Here is a 17,285-nt window from a genome sequence, read left to right as displayed (position 1 = left end):
TTCTACAATGTATGAGCAGCACTGCTCAGAACCAGCCAATGCTCATATACATTATTGAGAAAACGAGCCAAGTAATATCTTTATCAAAAGAGGAGTAGAGCGCACAGAAGAATCCAAACCAGTAGTGGGTGAGTCTTTATACATTTCAACACACAGTCTTGATTGAAAAATTTCCAGTGATGCAGCATCCACCACAATCCCTGGTAAATTGTTGTAATGTATAATAACCCTCACTCTTAAAATGTATGCTTTATTTCTCGTGTAACTTTCCTAATTTCAATTTCCAACCACTGGATTTTGCTAGACCATTCTCTGCTAGGCTAAAAAGCCCATTATCAAATATTTGTTCTCGATCTACATACATATAGAGTGTAATCAAGTCAGCCCTTCTCTGTGGTCCGCTAAACAGATTGAGCTCTTTGAGTCTATCACTATAACACATTATTTAATCTTTTAATCATTCTGGTGCTCTTCTGTGAACTCTCTCCTGTTTGGCAACTTCTTTCTTCAGTTGGGGACACCAGGACTGCACACACTATTTGAGCAATAGCGCCAAATACAGAGCTGATATAACCTCTATAGTCCTCATTAAGATCATCATCATGCCCTCTGGCCTGGGGCCCAGCAAAAATTTTCCTACTGAAGGGCTTGTGTGCGCTCCAGTGAAAGGGGTATAGCTTTGCTGAAACAGAAATCGCACTCAACGGCAGGCCCCGCCAATCAGCTCCATTTCCTCCACCCCAGTGCCTCCTGATCACCACTGATCAGCTCTTCTGCAGAGGGCAGGAGGCAATGGGTACGGGGAGGAACTGGGGAAACGAGAGGCGGAATGAGGACAGGGTGCTCTAGGGAGAGGGGGTGGAATGGGGAGGGAAGAGGCAGAGTGGGCGCAGGAAAATGTGGGGCAGGGGAGGGGCCTTGAGGGAAGGGGTATAGTGGGGCCAGGCCTGGGGCAGAGAGGTGGTCAAGCATCCACGAGGAAATAAAAAATTTGGCACCTGTGCCTACACTGCTCACACATGATTGTGTAACTGAATAAAACCTTAACAACGTCTCCTTTATTCTGAAGTGAAAAATCAGAATGTTCCATTTTAATAAGGAGGAAATAGAAACTTTTGACTCTACTGAGATGCTTTTTCTTCTTTCTTGTTCTGTTTTTCATCCAAAAAGTTTTTTTCTACCTCAAATAGGAACATTCCCATGGAAAGTTTCTGCCAACACCTTGCTCTCACAGTGAATACACTGGTCCAGAAGAGAGAATATCTAGGCTCTATTTCCTGCTCTAGCAAACATTCCTTTGTCATTTTCAGCACTTCCTTTGCAGGGGGATTGTCAAAGAGTCTGCACTGGGTGCTCTGCACAGCATATGGGTTCCCAGTTTGGGGAAAGCTATTCTGGAAGGAAAATTCTCCCTCCATCCTTGAGGCACAGGGTGTCTGCATGGCCTATGTCATAAACAGATAGTTAAGGGTTAATGTCTCTTTTACCTGTAAAAGGTTAAGAAGCTCAGTAAACCTGGCTGACACCCGACCAGACGACAAATAAGGGGAAAAGATACTTTCAAATCTTGTTGGAGGGAAGTCTTTTGTTTGTGCTCTTTGTTTGTGCTCTTAGCTCTTGGGACTAAGAGGGACCAGACATCAATCCAGGCTCTCCAGATCTTTCTGAATCAGTCTCTCATGTTTCAAACTTGTAAGTAATAGCCAGGCAAGGCGTGTTAGTCCTATTTTTGTTTTCTCAACTTGTAAATGTTCCTTTTTGCTGAGAGGATTTTACCTCTGTTTGCTGTAACTTTGAACCTAAGGCTAGAAGGGGTTCCTCTGGGCTATATGAATCGGATTACCCTATCAAGTATTTTCCATCCTGATTTTACAGACATAATTTTTACCTTTCTTTCTTTAATTAAAAGCTTTCTTTTTAAGAACCTGATTGATTTTTTTCCTTGTGTTAAGATCCAAGGGGATTGGATCTGGACTCACCAGGAATTGGTGGGGGAAGGGAGGGGGGATGGTTAAATTCTCCTTGTGTTAAGATCCAAGGGGTTGGATCGGTGTTCACCAGGAACTTGGTGAAAAAGCCTCTCAAGGCTGCCCAGGGAGGGGAAGGTTTTGGGGGGACAGAAAGTGATCCAGACACTGAAATTTCTGGATGGTGGCAGTGTTACCAGATCTAAGCTAGTAATTAAGCTTAGAAGTGTCCATGCAGGTCCCCACATCTGTACTCTAAAGTTCAGAGTGGGGGAGGAACCTTGACAGCCTCAGTAACAACAAGCTCAGGCACACCACTGGCAACTCGGTCCTGCCACACTCCCCAGCCAGAGCTTTTTCATTCAATGGATATGTTCAGTTCCTGTAGTGCGTGGATGTTTTTTCTCACATGCCCAACTGCCCTTGAACCCCTTCCCCTCTGACTTCCTCCAAGCAGGTTCTTCCTCCCCACCACTGATCAGGTGTTCTGCAAAGGGCAGGAGGTGCTGGGGGAGAATAGTTGGGGAAGGAGAGGAAGAATGAGGGTAGGGTGCTCATAGGGGATGGGATGTAATAGGGCAGGAAGAGGCAGAGTGGGAATGGGAATAGGAGGGGCAGGGGTGGGGCCTTGGGGAAAGAGGTATAGAAGGGGCAACATGTTGCCAAAGGATGTAGTGAGGGACAAAAATATAATGGGGTTAAAAAAAAGAATAAGATACGTTGATGGAGGATAACTCCTTCAATGGCTATTAGCCAAGAAGGTCACGGATGCAAGCCAGTGCTCTGGGTGTCCCTAAGCCTCTGTCTATCTGAAGCTGGGACTGGATGTCAGGAAATGGATCATTAGATAAATTGCCCTGTTCTGTCTATTCCCTCTCATGCATCAGGCACCGGCCACTGTCAGAAGACAGGATACTGGGCTGGATGAATTATTGGAATGACAAAGTATGGATGTTCTTACATTGCTTCCCTAGAGCCTTTATTCTCTATCCTCAGTAAAGTTCCCTGTGTTCTACTGTTATTTTTGAGCGTGGCCTTTCATTTGTTGGGACTTGTACAAATGTATTGTACTAGTGTATTGTTTTGTTCATGTGCTGGATTATATTTCTTGTAAATAGATAAATAACTTTAGTCATTTAGAAAATATTATGTTCTTCAGATTGCTCTCCTTTCCTTCCTAGAGGAGGATGTAGCCTAACGGATTAATCTGCTTCCTTGCATAGATATATCTTTTCTCATAAATTTAATATTTGATTTATGGGAATAGATTTATAGATTTTAATTAAAATAAGTTTAGCTGTAATGCAGGAGACCTACAGGCCAAAACCTGTTTGTTAAGCTAAGGCAAAGTTAGCATATCTATATTAAGACCTTTTTCCCCAGAAAGTAATGTTAACCTACATCTTCTTACCTAAATAGATAAGTACCCACGCCTATGTCTAAGACCTTTTACCTAGACCAATAGACAATGAATAGACAATGGTATAGGGGGTTGATCCGAGTAGTACCTACAGACTTAACAGGTACACCACAAGGGAACTTATGTGCGTACGTACATGTCATCAATACCCACATACATACTAGCCTATGGGGTAAGTGTATCCTAACATTTCTGTGGATGAGGAATGAAATTTGGGCATAAGCGGAAGGATTTCCAGCATTTGTGCCCTATAAAAGAAGTGACCCACCTCGCTATCTTATCTTCATCTTCAATTATCAGTGATATCCATCCATGATGGCTATTAATTATGAGTAGGCTGGACTCATTTTCTTTTCAAATTTAAGCTTCAAGGGGACTAGGCCAAGCTTTGTTTCCCTAAACTTTAGTTCTTAGTTTTATTTATTAGGTTTTAATTTTACATTTAAATTGGATACGTAAACTCCAAGTTAGCTTTGAGAGCTCTTTGCATTAGTTTCCTATGCACACCTCTGTAAGAGGTAAGAAACTGGAACAGTCAGAGGCAAGGTCCTGTGTCTTTCAACACCAGGCTATCAAGACAGGGTGGGAGCACATTAACCAAACTTTTGCAGCACATAATATCGTATCTTTTTGACTGGCTGAAATGTAACCCTTGCTGATGGATTAACGGAAATCTTACATTCTTCAGAACGTTCTTCTTTCTTTCCTAGGGGAGGAGAAGCAAACAAACTCAAAGAAGATCAATTTTAAGGAGGTTTTTGATATGTAAACAAGATGTGAAAGAATACACTTGTCTACCTCAAAGCAAGTTCTCTCTTGAGGGGTCCCAGAGGAACCATGAAATGGTCAACCACACTTATACAAGGAAAGAAGGCCTCAGATCTCACTCGTTGCAGAGCAATTCTAGCTTTCTCAGTGACACCACAGAGAAAGAAGAGACAAGAAGAAAAAGGTGTGCTCATTTTTTTTTTTTTTTGCAAAAAAGAAAGAGTTAGATTAGGCTTATGTTAATAGTCACACCTGCTTCTGTGAAGTACTGAGCATCCTCAATTCATATTTGACCAAATTAAAAAATCTTATTCAGGGGTAACTCAGAAAAAATTCTCAAAAAGTGTAGATCGTTCTCGGAAAACATCCACTCAATGTGCATCAGCAGTCAAAAACACTAACAAAATGTTATGAAACATAAGGAAAGAGATAGATAATAAAACAGAAAATAACATAATGCCACTATATAAATCCTTGGTACTCCCACACCTTGAATACTATGTGCAGTTATGGATACCTCATCTAAAAAAAATTATGTTAGAAATGGGAAAAGTATATAAAAGGGCAACAAAAATGATTAAGAGTATGGAACGGCTCCCATACCAGATATTTAGAAAACTAGGATTTTCAGCTTGGAAAATAGATGACAAAGGGGGAATATGAGAGATCTATGAACTCATGAATGCTGTGGAGGAAAAGAAAAGGAAAAATTGAACTATTATTATCCAATTCACATAACACAAGAATTAGGGGTTATTTGATTAATTTAATAGGCTTAAAACAATACACAGTCAACCCATGGAACCCATTGCTAGGGGATATTAAAATTTGCTAATTGCATTTGAAATATCTTGAACATCATAAATTAGCCGCCTTCAGTGAGGTTCATATGGACACATATTTGGATCCAGTACTTTTGCTATCAGGAAATTTTACCTGCATTGTGTTCTCGCTGCTACTGTCAGTCAGCTTCTCCATTGTTTCTTTCAAGTAATAGTAACCTCATTCACTTGCAATATGACAATTTTTTCATTGATTCCAAGGCCAAAAAAGAACATTGTGATCATCTAGTCTGATCATCTCTAGAACACAGGCCAGAGAACTACCCCAAAATAATTTTTAGAGCAGAGTTTAAAAGACAAAAAATCCATTCTTGATTTAGAAATCACCAGGATTGAAGACAGCACCCCAACCCTTAATAAATTGTTCCAGTGGTTAAACACCCTCACTATTAAAAATGTACACCTTTTCCAAATTAAACAAAAAAAAATAAGTTAACTTACCTTTCCATTTTCCAAAAACTATGATGACGGTCACACCGTTAGGCAGGAATAAACAGATTACGTAACCTACGGAAAGATAGAATATCTTACTGTCACCAAAAGGACAAGCATCCGACGAAGTGGGTATTCACCCACGAAAGCTCATCCTCGAAAATGTCTGTTAGTCTAACACAAGACTCTTTGCTGCTTTTACAGATCCAGACTAACACGGCTACCCCTCTGATACTTATCACCAAAATGTAGCCTCAAACATGGGAGTTACTTCTAAGTGTTACAGTTTTGGACTTAAATAATGATGAACTTTTGATGGGCTATTAACAGTGATGGGCTATGAACAATGATGGGACATGAGGAGATGTCCCTGCCAGGATATGTGGACTCTACCTAAGGGTCCCTAGTCTGGTTTAACCTGTTCCTCCCCACTGTTCAAAGACAGAGCGAAATAGGCTCCACTAGGAATTTTTTGTTATTTTAAGTGCTCAATAAGAGCCAAAATCACGTGTGGTGGGACAGCGTTTCTGCCAATCCTGCTAAGAGCTGACAGTCACTAAGAATTGGGTGGACTCTCAAGAAACTGACCTGCAGAGGTCACAGCAGAGAGGCAGGTGGCAGAAGGTGACCGGTGACTGGAACAAGTGGGGAAGGAATAATGGCTGGAAGGGCGGCCAGCAGGGGAGAAACTGCGGCTGGCAGGGAGGGCAGTAGGGAGGACCAGTGACTGGTGGGGCAGCCAGCCAGAGCAAGTGCTCAGATGGTGGAGCAAGCAAGGTGCCTTCTTCCCTGGATGGGAGGGTAACTTACACAGATGCACCTCTGAAACCTGGGTCCCCACCAGAGGCAATCACTGTTAGTGGGATATGATGAAGGAGCAGGGAGGGGCACAGAAAAGGAAGTTTTGGTTGTAGAAGTCAAGAACAGGAGGCAAAAGACTCTGCCCCGCAAACTCTGGGGTGGGTGTCCTGCTCACAATTTTATCTTTATCAAACCTGCTTGTGGCATTTTCCCCAGTTAATGTTGGATGACTTCCCTCCATTCATTAATAGTTTCTTTCCTACACTCAGACTCTGTGTTTGTGAATGGGGAAGTATTGTCTCTGAAGCCAGTTTTCTGTTGTATCCTTGAAAAGGAACCCCTAGATATTGAACCCAGCCCTGGCTGCTGCCAGCTCCACCTGGCAGAAGGGTTACAATAGAATCAATATGAGCCATGTTGCTGATCTCCTCTTCCTACTGAGTGTCTCTTACATGCTTCAGTCAGCCACAGCCAAACTAAACCCCTCCACACTAAGTTTATTTTGCCCCCACAAAGGAGGAGGGTTCAGCTGACTGCCATGCTGTGGCCTTTCACCAGGATGTCAGAAAGCCCTTTAGCTGGTCCTGGGATCCATACAGCTGCAAATGCTGGAGGGACTGCTGTGGGGGAAGTGGGGATAACACACATTGCTCCCCTTCCTACCCCCTCTGATTGCACAGACTGGACAATATCGCACAAAATAACCTTTAATAGGTAACTACCTTCCTGCCTGGCACTTACACAATCAAAGTTTGAGACATAATCACTGAGTCTTTGTTTCATTTTCAGAAATCATAAGGAAGACAATAAGTAAGTCTGTGCCTTATTTCTCTTATATATAGTCTGGTCAATACACACAAATTTTGTATAGTGGAAAGTGGAAGAATTTATTTTTAAACTTCTCAGCTCTTTCTGCCTTTCATGATCCTTTTTCCAGGCTTCACAAGAGCATCTCTGAATAGTTGCTTTTCTATTCTGGCATTTTTAAATGAACACCTCCATGCTGTTCATTATCCTCTAGAAATGTAACTCTCCAGAAAACAAATACTGTATGAAAGCAAATGTACTTATGAAAAGGACTGCACATGGAAACAGAAAATGGAACATCATTCATTACATAAATAATATTGTTACAATATTAATAGCTGATGCCCATATTAGGAGAGTTGGATTGTGTCCTATTGAGCTTTTTTCTATTTAATTGTGAGTATGAAGGTTCTTGTCAAAATTATTCAAAAAATGTTGGGCTCTAATCTCTCTTCCAATCTTCTATATGGGGGGGGAGGGCATATGACTAAATGGCTGATGAAGGCTCCTTGCTGAAAAGTTTTCATTCAAGACATTGCACCTATTTCCACTATCGAACATTTCTGCATAATGGGCCCAGACCTGTAGTGGGGAAGGGAAGTGAGTTGCAGAACCACACTGGCCACTGAAAACTTCTATTGGGGATTGCGATTTAAGGGGTGAACAGTTCCTCCTTGAGATCCCAGGCATGGAGAGTACAAAGCAATCTCAGCACCCTGCTGCAAGAGATGAGGGATGCCAGGAATCTGCTCTGGAATAGAGTGTCCTTGTATACAAAGCCCAAGACTCATGAGTATGAGGCCTCATTTCCCATCAAACTTGGGCTCTATGGCCACTTTATCCTCTGCTTTTTGATGTGAGAACTCTCGGGATACCAAGGACACATCCCTGGGAGGGACCGTGCCTACCACACATCCCTCACTGGGGAAATGCCAGGCTCTTCCCCCTTCAAACTGCAGGCACCGGAGACAACTTACATTCATTCTCCCACTGTTGATCTGGAAAAAAAAAAGACTTCATTATATTCACTGAATGATCTTACGAGGAGCCTAATCTTGCTCCTTCTCATGTAAATATTTTTATTGATTTCATTTGGAGAAGAACTGGGCCCTTGATTACATAATTATAATTCTCTGGCAAGAGCACAATCTGGTACTCCATCAAATGTGTGATGGTAAAGTTAATGTTTTCCCCTTGGTTTTGTCCTATGAAAAAGGCACAAGGGTTTGCACAGGTGATTCTGTCCCAGAAGAGAGAGGCCTCAAGGAAGACACAGGAAACCTCTCCCTCAAACATGTGACAGTGATATAAAATCAGTGCAGTATTAGGGCCAGATCCAAATGCACTTCAGTGGATTCTGAATCAGTCACTTGACATGAGATTCACAGATGAATGTAGTCATCTCAATGCCTCGTTAGGTGCCTAAGTCCAGCACTGAAGCATCACTGACATTGTCAAAGCCAAATCTCAATTACCAACTAACCCTGTAAGTGACTGAAGTCCCCATGGTTTCACTTTTGCTCTGTTGGAGCTTGGAGCTTGTAGAGCAACACCACAGCCTGAAGAGTTTGTACTCAACTCCCGCTCCACACCAAAGTTGGGACTTTGAACTATTGTGGGGTGTTGTGTGTGACTGAGGAGTGCCACTCCTGCAAAGACCAGCAATCAAAGGGAAGAAAACCAACCCGGCGGCAGCTACCTAGAGCCAGCTGGGACCTCCCTAAACCTCCAGACCAGGGAGCCAGGAGAGGACCAAAAAGGTGATTGTGAGAAAGGCTCCTGAAGAGGGATGGGTGGAGGGATAGGCACAAGGGATAGATATGGAATCGGGTATCCGTATCCAATGAATTCCAACACCCACTTCTCTGAGGTGAAATTCTGCCATGTTGGGTAGAATGTGGTCAGATGATCAGCAAACTGATAGATAGTTTCTGATAGTGGTAGCACATGGTCTAGGTGGCAGTGTCTCAGGGACTCAACCAAGTTCTCAAAACTGCGGTTTTGAGGTAGGTGGGTGAGATGTAGATGACTGTGGTGGGGGCTGTATAGGTTTAGAAGGAGGTCTCTGTTATCTCCACTGCAGATCATAGTGTCATTGAGCTAGAAGGAAAGCCAGTAGTGCAGAGCTTCGGGTAGGTGATGTCTTTTCTTCTGTGCTGTGTATAAATGTTTAGTGATCTCTATGTTGCTTTTGAATCTTTTAGGGAATGGAGGGATTCATCAATCCAGTGGGCAAAATAGTCTGGAGATTTTGAATGGCAGATCCTCTACTGTATGAGTGTATTGTGTTGTTGATGTGGTGAGTTACATTTCTTGTAAACAGATAAGTAGCATTAGTCATTCTCCCAAGAGACACCATCCCTGTGTCCCAAGCCCAAACAGGAGTCACCTTGGGTGAAGGCACCAGGTGCTGAAATAAAGAACCCAGGAACCAATACATCCCAGGAGGGAAGACAAGCCACTTCAATTAGCAAGCAGCAGGGAGGATTCGTAAGCCACATGGGGGTGGCGGAAAGGGGGTACATGAAACACAATGTTGGTATTTCCTTTGGAGAGCTCTCTCTGCAGCAGGGAAAGCTGAAGGATCCTCTGACTCCTGTGAGGCACAACAAAATTGGCAGGGAGTAAGGGAATGCAGGGGATGGGGAGTTCCGCTGCTGCCAGTGACAGACGGATTTGATTCTGACCCAGGCTGCAATCAGGCAGAGGTAGCCCACCCTTTTAAGGGAGCTGAGAGCCCTAGTAAAACGAAAATACACCCATTATTCATACGTTCATCAAAAAGGGAAGACAAATTTTTGTTTAAACTGTCCAGAAGAAAAAACAAAATAACTGCATTTGAGGAAAGGCAGTGACTGAGCACTTGGAACTCCAACTGTGGTTATTTCACTAAATAATGAGGAACTGATAATAGTAGAGTTTTATAATGGAAAGTCCATATCCTCTTTCTCTAGAAAGGTGACGGTCATATGAGCTGTGATGTCTAATAGTTTTAAGATCAGTGAATGACTGTACTCAATAGAAATATGTGGAAATACACTTCTCTTATCTAATCTAGCTCTCAGTGTTCATAGCACTGAAAGAAAGGCAGGCAGAAGTTCAAGATAGTATAGTTCAGCCCAATCTAATTCCCACTGAAATCAATGGAAGCAATCATACCTTTATCCAGTTAACTGCTGTTGGAAGAGCAAAAGACATTTCAAGCTTCATACTCCCCTATAGTGGCTCTTGGCGCATGAAATAATGAACCATATTTTCAATGATCTATCTTTGTGCCTGGGTGAAATGTGCCCCTTGCTGACGGTTTAACGCGTATATAGGAAATGTTACACTCTTTCTTTCTTTCTTTCTTTCTTTCTTTCTTTCTTTCTTTCTTTCTTTCTTTCTTTCTTTCTTTCTTTCCTTGAGGAGGATGTAGCCTAAAGGATTAATCTGCTTGCTTGCATAGATATATCTTTTCTTATAAGTTTAAGTAGTTGAAGTATTGTAATAGGTTTATGGATTTACATTAAAATAAGTTTAGCTGTAACGCAAGAGACCTACAAGCCAAAAACCTGTATTTTTAAGGTAAGGGAAAATTAGCATATCTATATTAAGACCTTTTTACCCAGAAACTAAAGTTAACCTACATCTTGTTACCTAAATAGATAAGTATCAACACGTATGTCTAAGACTTTTTACCTAGACCAATATACAATGAAGATGGCACAGGGGTGTTATCAAAGTTGTACCCAGAGACTTAAAAGGTACACCACAAGGAAACGTATGAGTGTACATACATGTCATCAATACCCACATACATACCAGCCTATGGGGTAAGTGTACCCTAATAATTCTGTGGATGAGGAATGAAATTTGGGCGTAAGAGGAAGGATTTCTGGCACTTGTGCCCTATAAAAGAAGTGGCCCACATCACTATCTTACCTTCATCTTCAACTAACTATCAATGCTATCCATCCACGATGGCTATTAACTATGAGTAGCCCGTATTTATTTTCTTTTCAAACTTGAAGTTCCAAGGGGATTAGGCTAAGCTTTGTTTCCCTAAACTTTTGTTCTTAGTTTTATTTATTAGGTTTTAAATATAAGTTCATAAGTAAACTCCAAGTTAGCTTTGATACCTCTTTGCATTAGATTCCAAAAGGTGAGAAACTGAAATGGCCAGAGGCGAGGTCCTGTGTCTTTCAACACCAGATTATCAAGACAGGGTGGGAGTATATTAACCAAAGTTTTGCATCACATAATATTGTATTATCATCTGTATCTCTTGAATAGCAGCAGTACAATTATTACTTTGTAATTCTGACTATTTTACCATTTGCTTATTATTTCATTGATTTTAATAAATAGTCTATATGACTATATCTGTCTCAGTGTGAGCGTCCTGTAATACCCACAAGGGTCCGTTGTAAATTCTGTAGAGCTTGATTCGGGATAAGAGTTTTTATTTTCTCATCAAAGAGATTGGCGAGCCTGAAACGCATACTAATTAATATTAATAATTAAATATTATTAATATTAGTAATTAAATAATTTAACAATAAATTAAATTGATAAATTAAATCAATATTATTAACACACCCTAGATCAGGCTACAAGGAGAAGCAAAGAAACTCAAGGAAGCTCAATTTTAAGGAGGTTTTTGATATGTAAACAAGATGTGTAAGAATACACTTGTCTACCTTACAGCAAGATCTCTCTTGAGGGCTCCCAGATGAACCATGAAATGGTCAATATTATTTACCCATTCACATAACACAAGAACTAGGGCTTACTTCATTAAATTTATAGGTATAAAACAAACAAACAAAAGGAAGTACTCTTCACACAACACACAGTCAACACGTGGAACTGATTGCTAGGGGATATTAAAATTCACTAATTGGATTTTAAACGTATTGAACATCGTACATTAGCCACCTTTAGTGAGGTTTATGTGGACACATATTTGGATCCATTACTTTTGCTGTCACTAAATTTGACCTGCATTGTGCTCTCTCTGCAGCGGTCAGTCAGCTTCTCCATTGTTTATGTCAAGAAAAATTAACCTCATTCACTTGCAATATGACAGTTCTCACATCGATTCCAAAGGTAAAAGAGACCATTGTGATCATCTAGTCTGATCACCTCAACAACACAGGCCAGAGAACTGCCCCAAAAGAATCCCTAGAGCAGAATTAAAAAAAAAACAAAATCCAATCTTGATTTAGAAGTTGCAAGGTTTGGAGACACCACCCCTACCCTTGATAAATTGTACCAATGGTAAATCATCTTCACTATTAAAAAAGTACACCTCAAACAAATTAAACAAAAGAAAATAAAGTTAACTTACTTTTGCATTTTCCAAGAAAAACAATGACGGTCACAGCAATACATAGCAATAAACAGATTAAGGCACCTATGGAAAGATGGAACATGTTACTATCACCACCATCCAGCCTCAAACATGGGAATTATTTCTAAGGGTTACAGTTTTAGACCTAAACAATGACAAACTTTTGATGGGCTATGAACAATGATGGGATATAAAGAGATGTGCCTGCCAGGAGATGTGGACCCTACCTAAAGGTCCCTAGTCTGGTATAACTTGCTTCTCCCCACTATTCAAAAATAGGGCAAAATAGGCTCCACTAGGAATCTTTTGTTATTTTAAGCGCTTAATAAGAGCCGGAGTCATGTGTGGTGGGACAACGTTTCTGCCAAGCCTGCTAAGAGGTAAAAGTCACTAAGAGCTGACAGTCACTAAGAGTTGGGTGGACTCTTAAGACATTGACCTGCAGAGGTCACAGCACAAAGGCAGGTGGCAGGAGGAGACCGGTGACTGGAACAAGGATGAGGAATAATGGCTGGTAGGCGGCCAGCGGGGGAGAAACCGAGATTGGCAGGGAGGGCAATAGGGAGGACCAGCGACTGGTGGGGCAGCCAGCCAGAGCAAGTACTCAGATGGTGGAGCAAGCAAGGTGCCTTCTTCCCCAGATGAGCGGGTAACTCACACAGATGCACCTTTGAACCCTGGGTACTCACCAAGGGCTATCACTGTGAGTGGGATATGGTGCACTTAAAAGGAAGTTTTGGTTGTAGAACTCAGGAACAGGAGGCAGAAGATTCTGCCCCATGCACTCTGGTGTGGGTGTCCTGCTCACAGCTTTATCTTTGTAAATCCTGCTTGTGGCATTTTCCCCAATTAATTTGGATGACTTCCCTTCTTTCATTAAAAGTTTCTTTCTTACACTCAGAATTTCTGTTTGTGAATGGAGAAGTATTGCCTCTCAAGCCAGTTTTCTGTTGTATCGTTGAAAAGGAACCCCTAGATATTGAATCCACCCCTGGCTGCTGCCAGCTCCACCTGGCAGAAGGGTTACAATAGAATCAATATGAGCCATGTTGGTGATCTCCTCTTCCTACTGAGTATCTCTTACATGCTCCAGTTCACCTCAGCCAAACTAAACCTCTCCATACTAAATTTTTTTTCCCATATAAAAGAGGAGGGTTCAGCTGACTGCCATGCTGTGGCCTTTCACCAGGATGTCAGAAAGCCCTTTAGCTGGTCCTGGGATCCATACAACTGCAAATGCTGGAGGGACGGGTGTGGGGGAAGTGGGGATAACGCACATTGCTCACCTTCCTACTCCCATCTGATTGCACAGACAGGACAATACCACACATAATAATCTTTAATAGGTAACTACCTTCCTGCCTGGCCCTTATACAATCAATGTTTGAGACATACATACATTGAGTGTTTGTTTCATTTTCAGAAATCATAGGGAAGACAATAGGTAAGCCTGTGTCTTATTTTTCTTATATATAATCTGGTCAATACACACAAATTTTGTACAGTGGAAAGTGGAAGAATTTATTTTTGATCTTTGCTGCTCTCTCCTGCCTTTCATGATCCCTTTTTCCTGGCTTCACAAGAGCATCTCTGAATAGTTGCTAGATCTGGAGAGTTGCTTTTCTATTCTGGTATTTTTAAATGAACACCTCCATGCTGTTCAATATCCTCTAGAAATGTAACTCTCCAGAAAAAAAAATATTATATGAAAAGAAATATACATATGAAAGGACTCACATTGAAACAGAAAATTGAACATCATTCATTACATATATGATATTGTTACAATATTAATAGCTGATGCCCATATTAGGAGAGTTGGATTGTGTCCAATTGAGCTTTTTTCTATTTAACTGTGATTATGAAGGTTCTTGCCAAAATTGCTTAAAAAGGTTGGGCTCCAATCTCTCTTCTAATCTTCAGGGGTGGGGGTGGGGAATGGGCATATGACTAGCCTCATAGACTGAATGGCTGGGGAAGGCTCTTTGCTGAAGGCTCTTACGCCCAAATTTCATTCCTCATCCACAGAATTATTCAAGACATTGCACCTATTTCCATTATCGAACATTTCTGTGTGATGGGCCCAGACCTGTAGTGGGGAAGGGAAGTGATTTGCAGAACCACACTGCACACAGAAAACCTCCATTGGGGATTGAGATTTAAGGGGTGAACAGTTCCTCCTTGTGATCCCAGGCATGGAGAGGACAAAGCAATCTCAGCACCCTGCTGCCAGAGATGAGGGATGCCAGGAAGCTGCTCTGGAACAGAGTGTCCTTGTATACAAAGCCCAAGACTTACGAGTAAAAGGCCTCATTTCCCTCAACTTTGGGTTCTGTGGCCACTTTACTCTCTAGTTTGTGATGTGAGAACTCTCGGGATACCAAGGACACATCCCTGGGAGGGACCCTGCCTACCACACATCCCTCACTGGGGAAATGCCAGGCTCTTCCCCCTTCAAACTGCAGCCATCGGAGAAAACTTACATTTGTCTTCCCACAGTTTATCTGGAAAAAAGAAAATACAAACACTTTCAATAAATTCACAGTATGATCTGATAAGGAGCCTAATTCTGCTCCTTCTCATGTAAATCTTTGTATTGATTTCATTGGGAGAAGAACCAGGCCCTAGATTACATAATTATAATTCTCTGGCAACAGCACAACTTGATATATCATCAAATGTATGATTGTAAAGTTCACTTTTCCCCATTGGTTTTGTCCGATTAAAAAGGCGGAAGGGTTTGCGCATCAGATTCTGTCCCAGAAGGGAGAGGCCTCAAGGAAGACACAGGAAACTTCTCCTTCATACATGTGACAGTGATTTAAAATCAGTGCAGGCCTAGGGCCAGATCCAAATTCACTGAAGTCAATGGGAAATTTTCCATTCACTTCAGTGGATTCTGAATCAGTCACTTGACACCAGATTCACAGAAGAACGTAGCCATCTCAGTGCCTCTTTAGGTGCCTAAGTCCAGGACTGAAGCATCACTGACATTCTCAAAGCCAAATCTCAACAATCAACTAACCCTCTAAGTGACTGAAGACCCCATGGTTTCATTTTTGCTCTGTTGGAGCTGGGAGAGGAACACCAAAGCCTGAAGAGTCTGTGGTCAACTCCCACTCCACACCAAAATTGGGACTTTGAATTATTTTGGTGTATACTGTGTGACTGGGGAGTGCCAGCCCTGCAGAGACCAGCAATCAAAGGGAAGAAAACCAACCCAGGCGGCAATTCGGCGCGCTGCCTGGGGACAAAACAACAGGAACTGCTGCCCCTTGCAAATTGCCGCCCCAAGCACCAGCTTGGAATGCTGGTGCCTGGAGCTGGCCCTGATTACAACTAACCCTGTAAGTGACCAACACAGGGGCAGCTACCTAGAGCCAGCTGGGACCTCCCTAAATCTCCAGACCAGGGAGCCAGGAGAGGACCTAAAAGGTGTTTGTGAGAAAGGCTCCTGAAGAGCGATGGGTGGAGGGATAGGCAGGAGGGATAGATATTGAATCAGGTGTCAGTTGCTGATAAATCCTCTACTGCGGCCTTCACTTTCTTCAGAAATTCCAATAGCCACGTACTCCATCTCATGACCACTGATGTTCCTATTGACACATATTCATAATAGGAAATTCTGAATTATAGAGTTGTCATTGAGAGATCTATCCTGTTCCAGTCTTTATCACAGGGGGTCATTTTGGAATGATGTTGTCTCCCCTTTCATTCATCACATTGACCACCAGAGAGTTTGGTGTGGGATGTGAAAATAAGAAGTCCATGTCCATTGCATTAGCAGATGTTGGGCGGTTGGGGTTGGCATCACTGCGTCATCTGGTGAAGATATTGAGAAGTTGGTGGCAAGTGAAGTTTCCGCCTCTAGTCTCCCCTCCTGCTCCTCAAAAGGTTCTCCTTTAGGTTCAGGAGATCTGGATGCAGACAAAGATGAGGCATGTCTAGGTCTCTACCTCTGACTAACCAGACTGCCAATCTCTCTGTCTCATGCCTTTGTCAATGTCTATCTAGTGCCGCACCCCACACCCCACCAGCCCTCAGTTTTTTCTCTACCACCTGGTTCATAAATTGATCTCAGATGTAGAGGCGAGAAGGAGTACCCACTGAGTCACCATCTTGAACAGACTCAGTTACTACATAGAGTGAGTAACCATCTCTTCTTCTTTGAGGAGTGTCTCTGTGGGTGCTCCACTTCAGGTGATTGTCAAGCAGCGTCCCACGGTGGATGGAAGGGGCTTTGGAGTTGCCTGGGTAGTTGACAATAATGCAGTAAGTCCTACCAATTCATCCGATCTTGAGCTCTTATCTATCGCCTAATGTTTTGTAAATGTGTTTGCGGATTCTCAGGTGGCCATTCTACATATACCTTTGGATGATAAGAGAAAGGCTACTGAGATTGATAATGACCTGGTTGAGTCAGTTGGAATCCCTGGTGGGAGTTGAATATCCTCCTGTTGTAGCAAAGGTGGATCCATCCAGAAATCCATTTACACAGTCACTGCTCGAAAATGGTGAAACCTTTAGATCTTTCCAAAGTTGAAGTAAAAAGTCTTGGTGACTATCTGCAGGTCTTGGTTCTCTCAAAGTGAAACGCTAGTGAGTGTCTGATGTCCAGAGTATATCCTATTTAGTCCTGTTTGCTCCCATGAAGCTTTGGGAAGATGGTTTAGTTGGTTCAATTGGAAAGAGGAGGATATAGTGGGCACAAATTTAGTTTGATGTCAAATATTTGCTGCTCATGTACTTAATTATAGCATGTGATCAACTCACCCATTTTCTTTGTGTAGCAAAATCGATTGAGCTCCTGGAGTCTATCACTTCAAAATATGTTTTCTTATCTTTTAATCGTTTCCTTCTTCACTTGGGGATATCAGAACTGGACACGGTATTCCAATGGCGGAGACAAAGAC

General features: G+C 42.1%; 1 long non-coding RNA gene across 1 annotated transcript; it reads right to left on the bottom strand.

Annotated features, from left to right (window-relative positions):
- Window positions 1-4,807: 4,807 nt before the first annotated feature.
- Window positions 4,808-12,398, bottom strand: LOC120388715. Its single transcript, XR_005590632.1, has 4 exons — window positions 12,370-12,398; window positions 8,015-8,035; window positions 5,439-5,504; window positions 4,808-4,840 (listed from the first exon to the last, which is right to left on the bottom strand). It is a non-coding gene; the product is annotated as an uncharacterized LOC120388715 (long non-coding RNA).
- Between the last annotated feature and the right edge of the window lie 4,887 nt (window positions 12,399-17,285).

The sequence above is a fragment of the Mauremys reevesii genome, linkage group 22, assembly GCF_016161935.1.
Source record: "Mauremys reevesii isolate NIE-2019 linkage group 22, ASM1616193v1, whole genome shotgun sequence".
Taxonomy (NCBI): Eukaryota; Metazoa; Chordata; order Testudines; family Geoemydidae; genus Mauremys; species Mauremys reevesii.
Note: the sequence above shows the minus strand (reverse complement) of the source record. Positions and strands in the feature narration are given on the sequence as shown.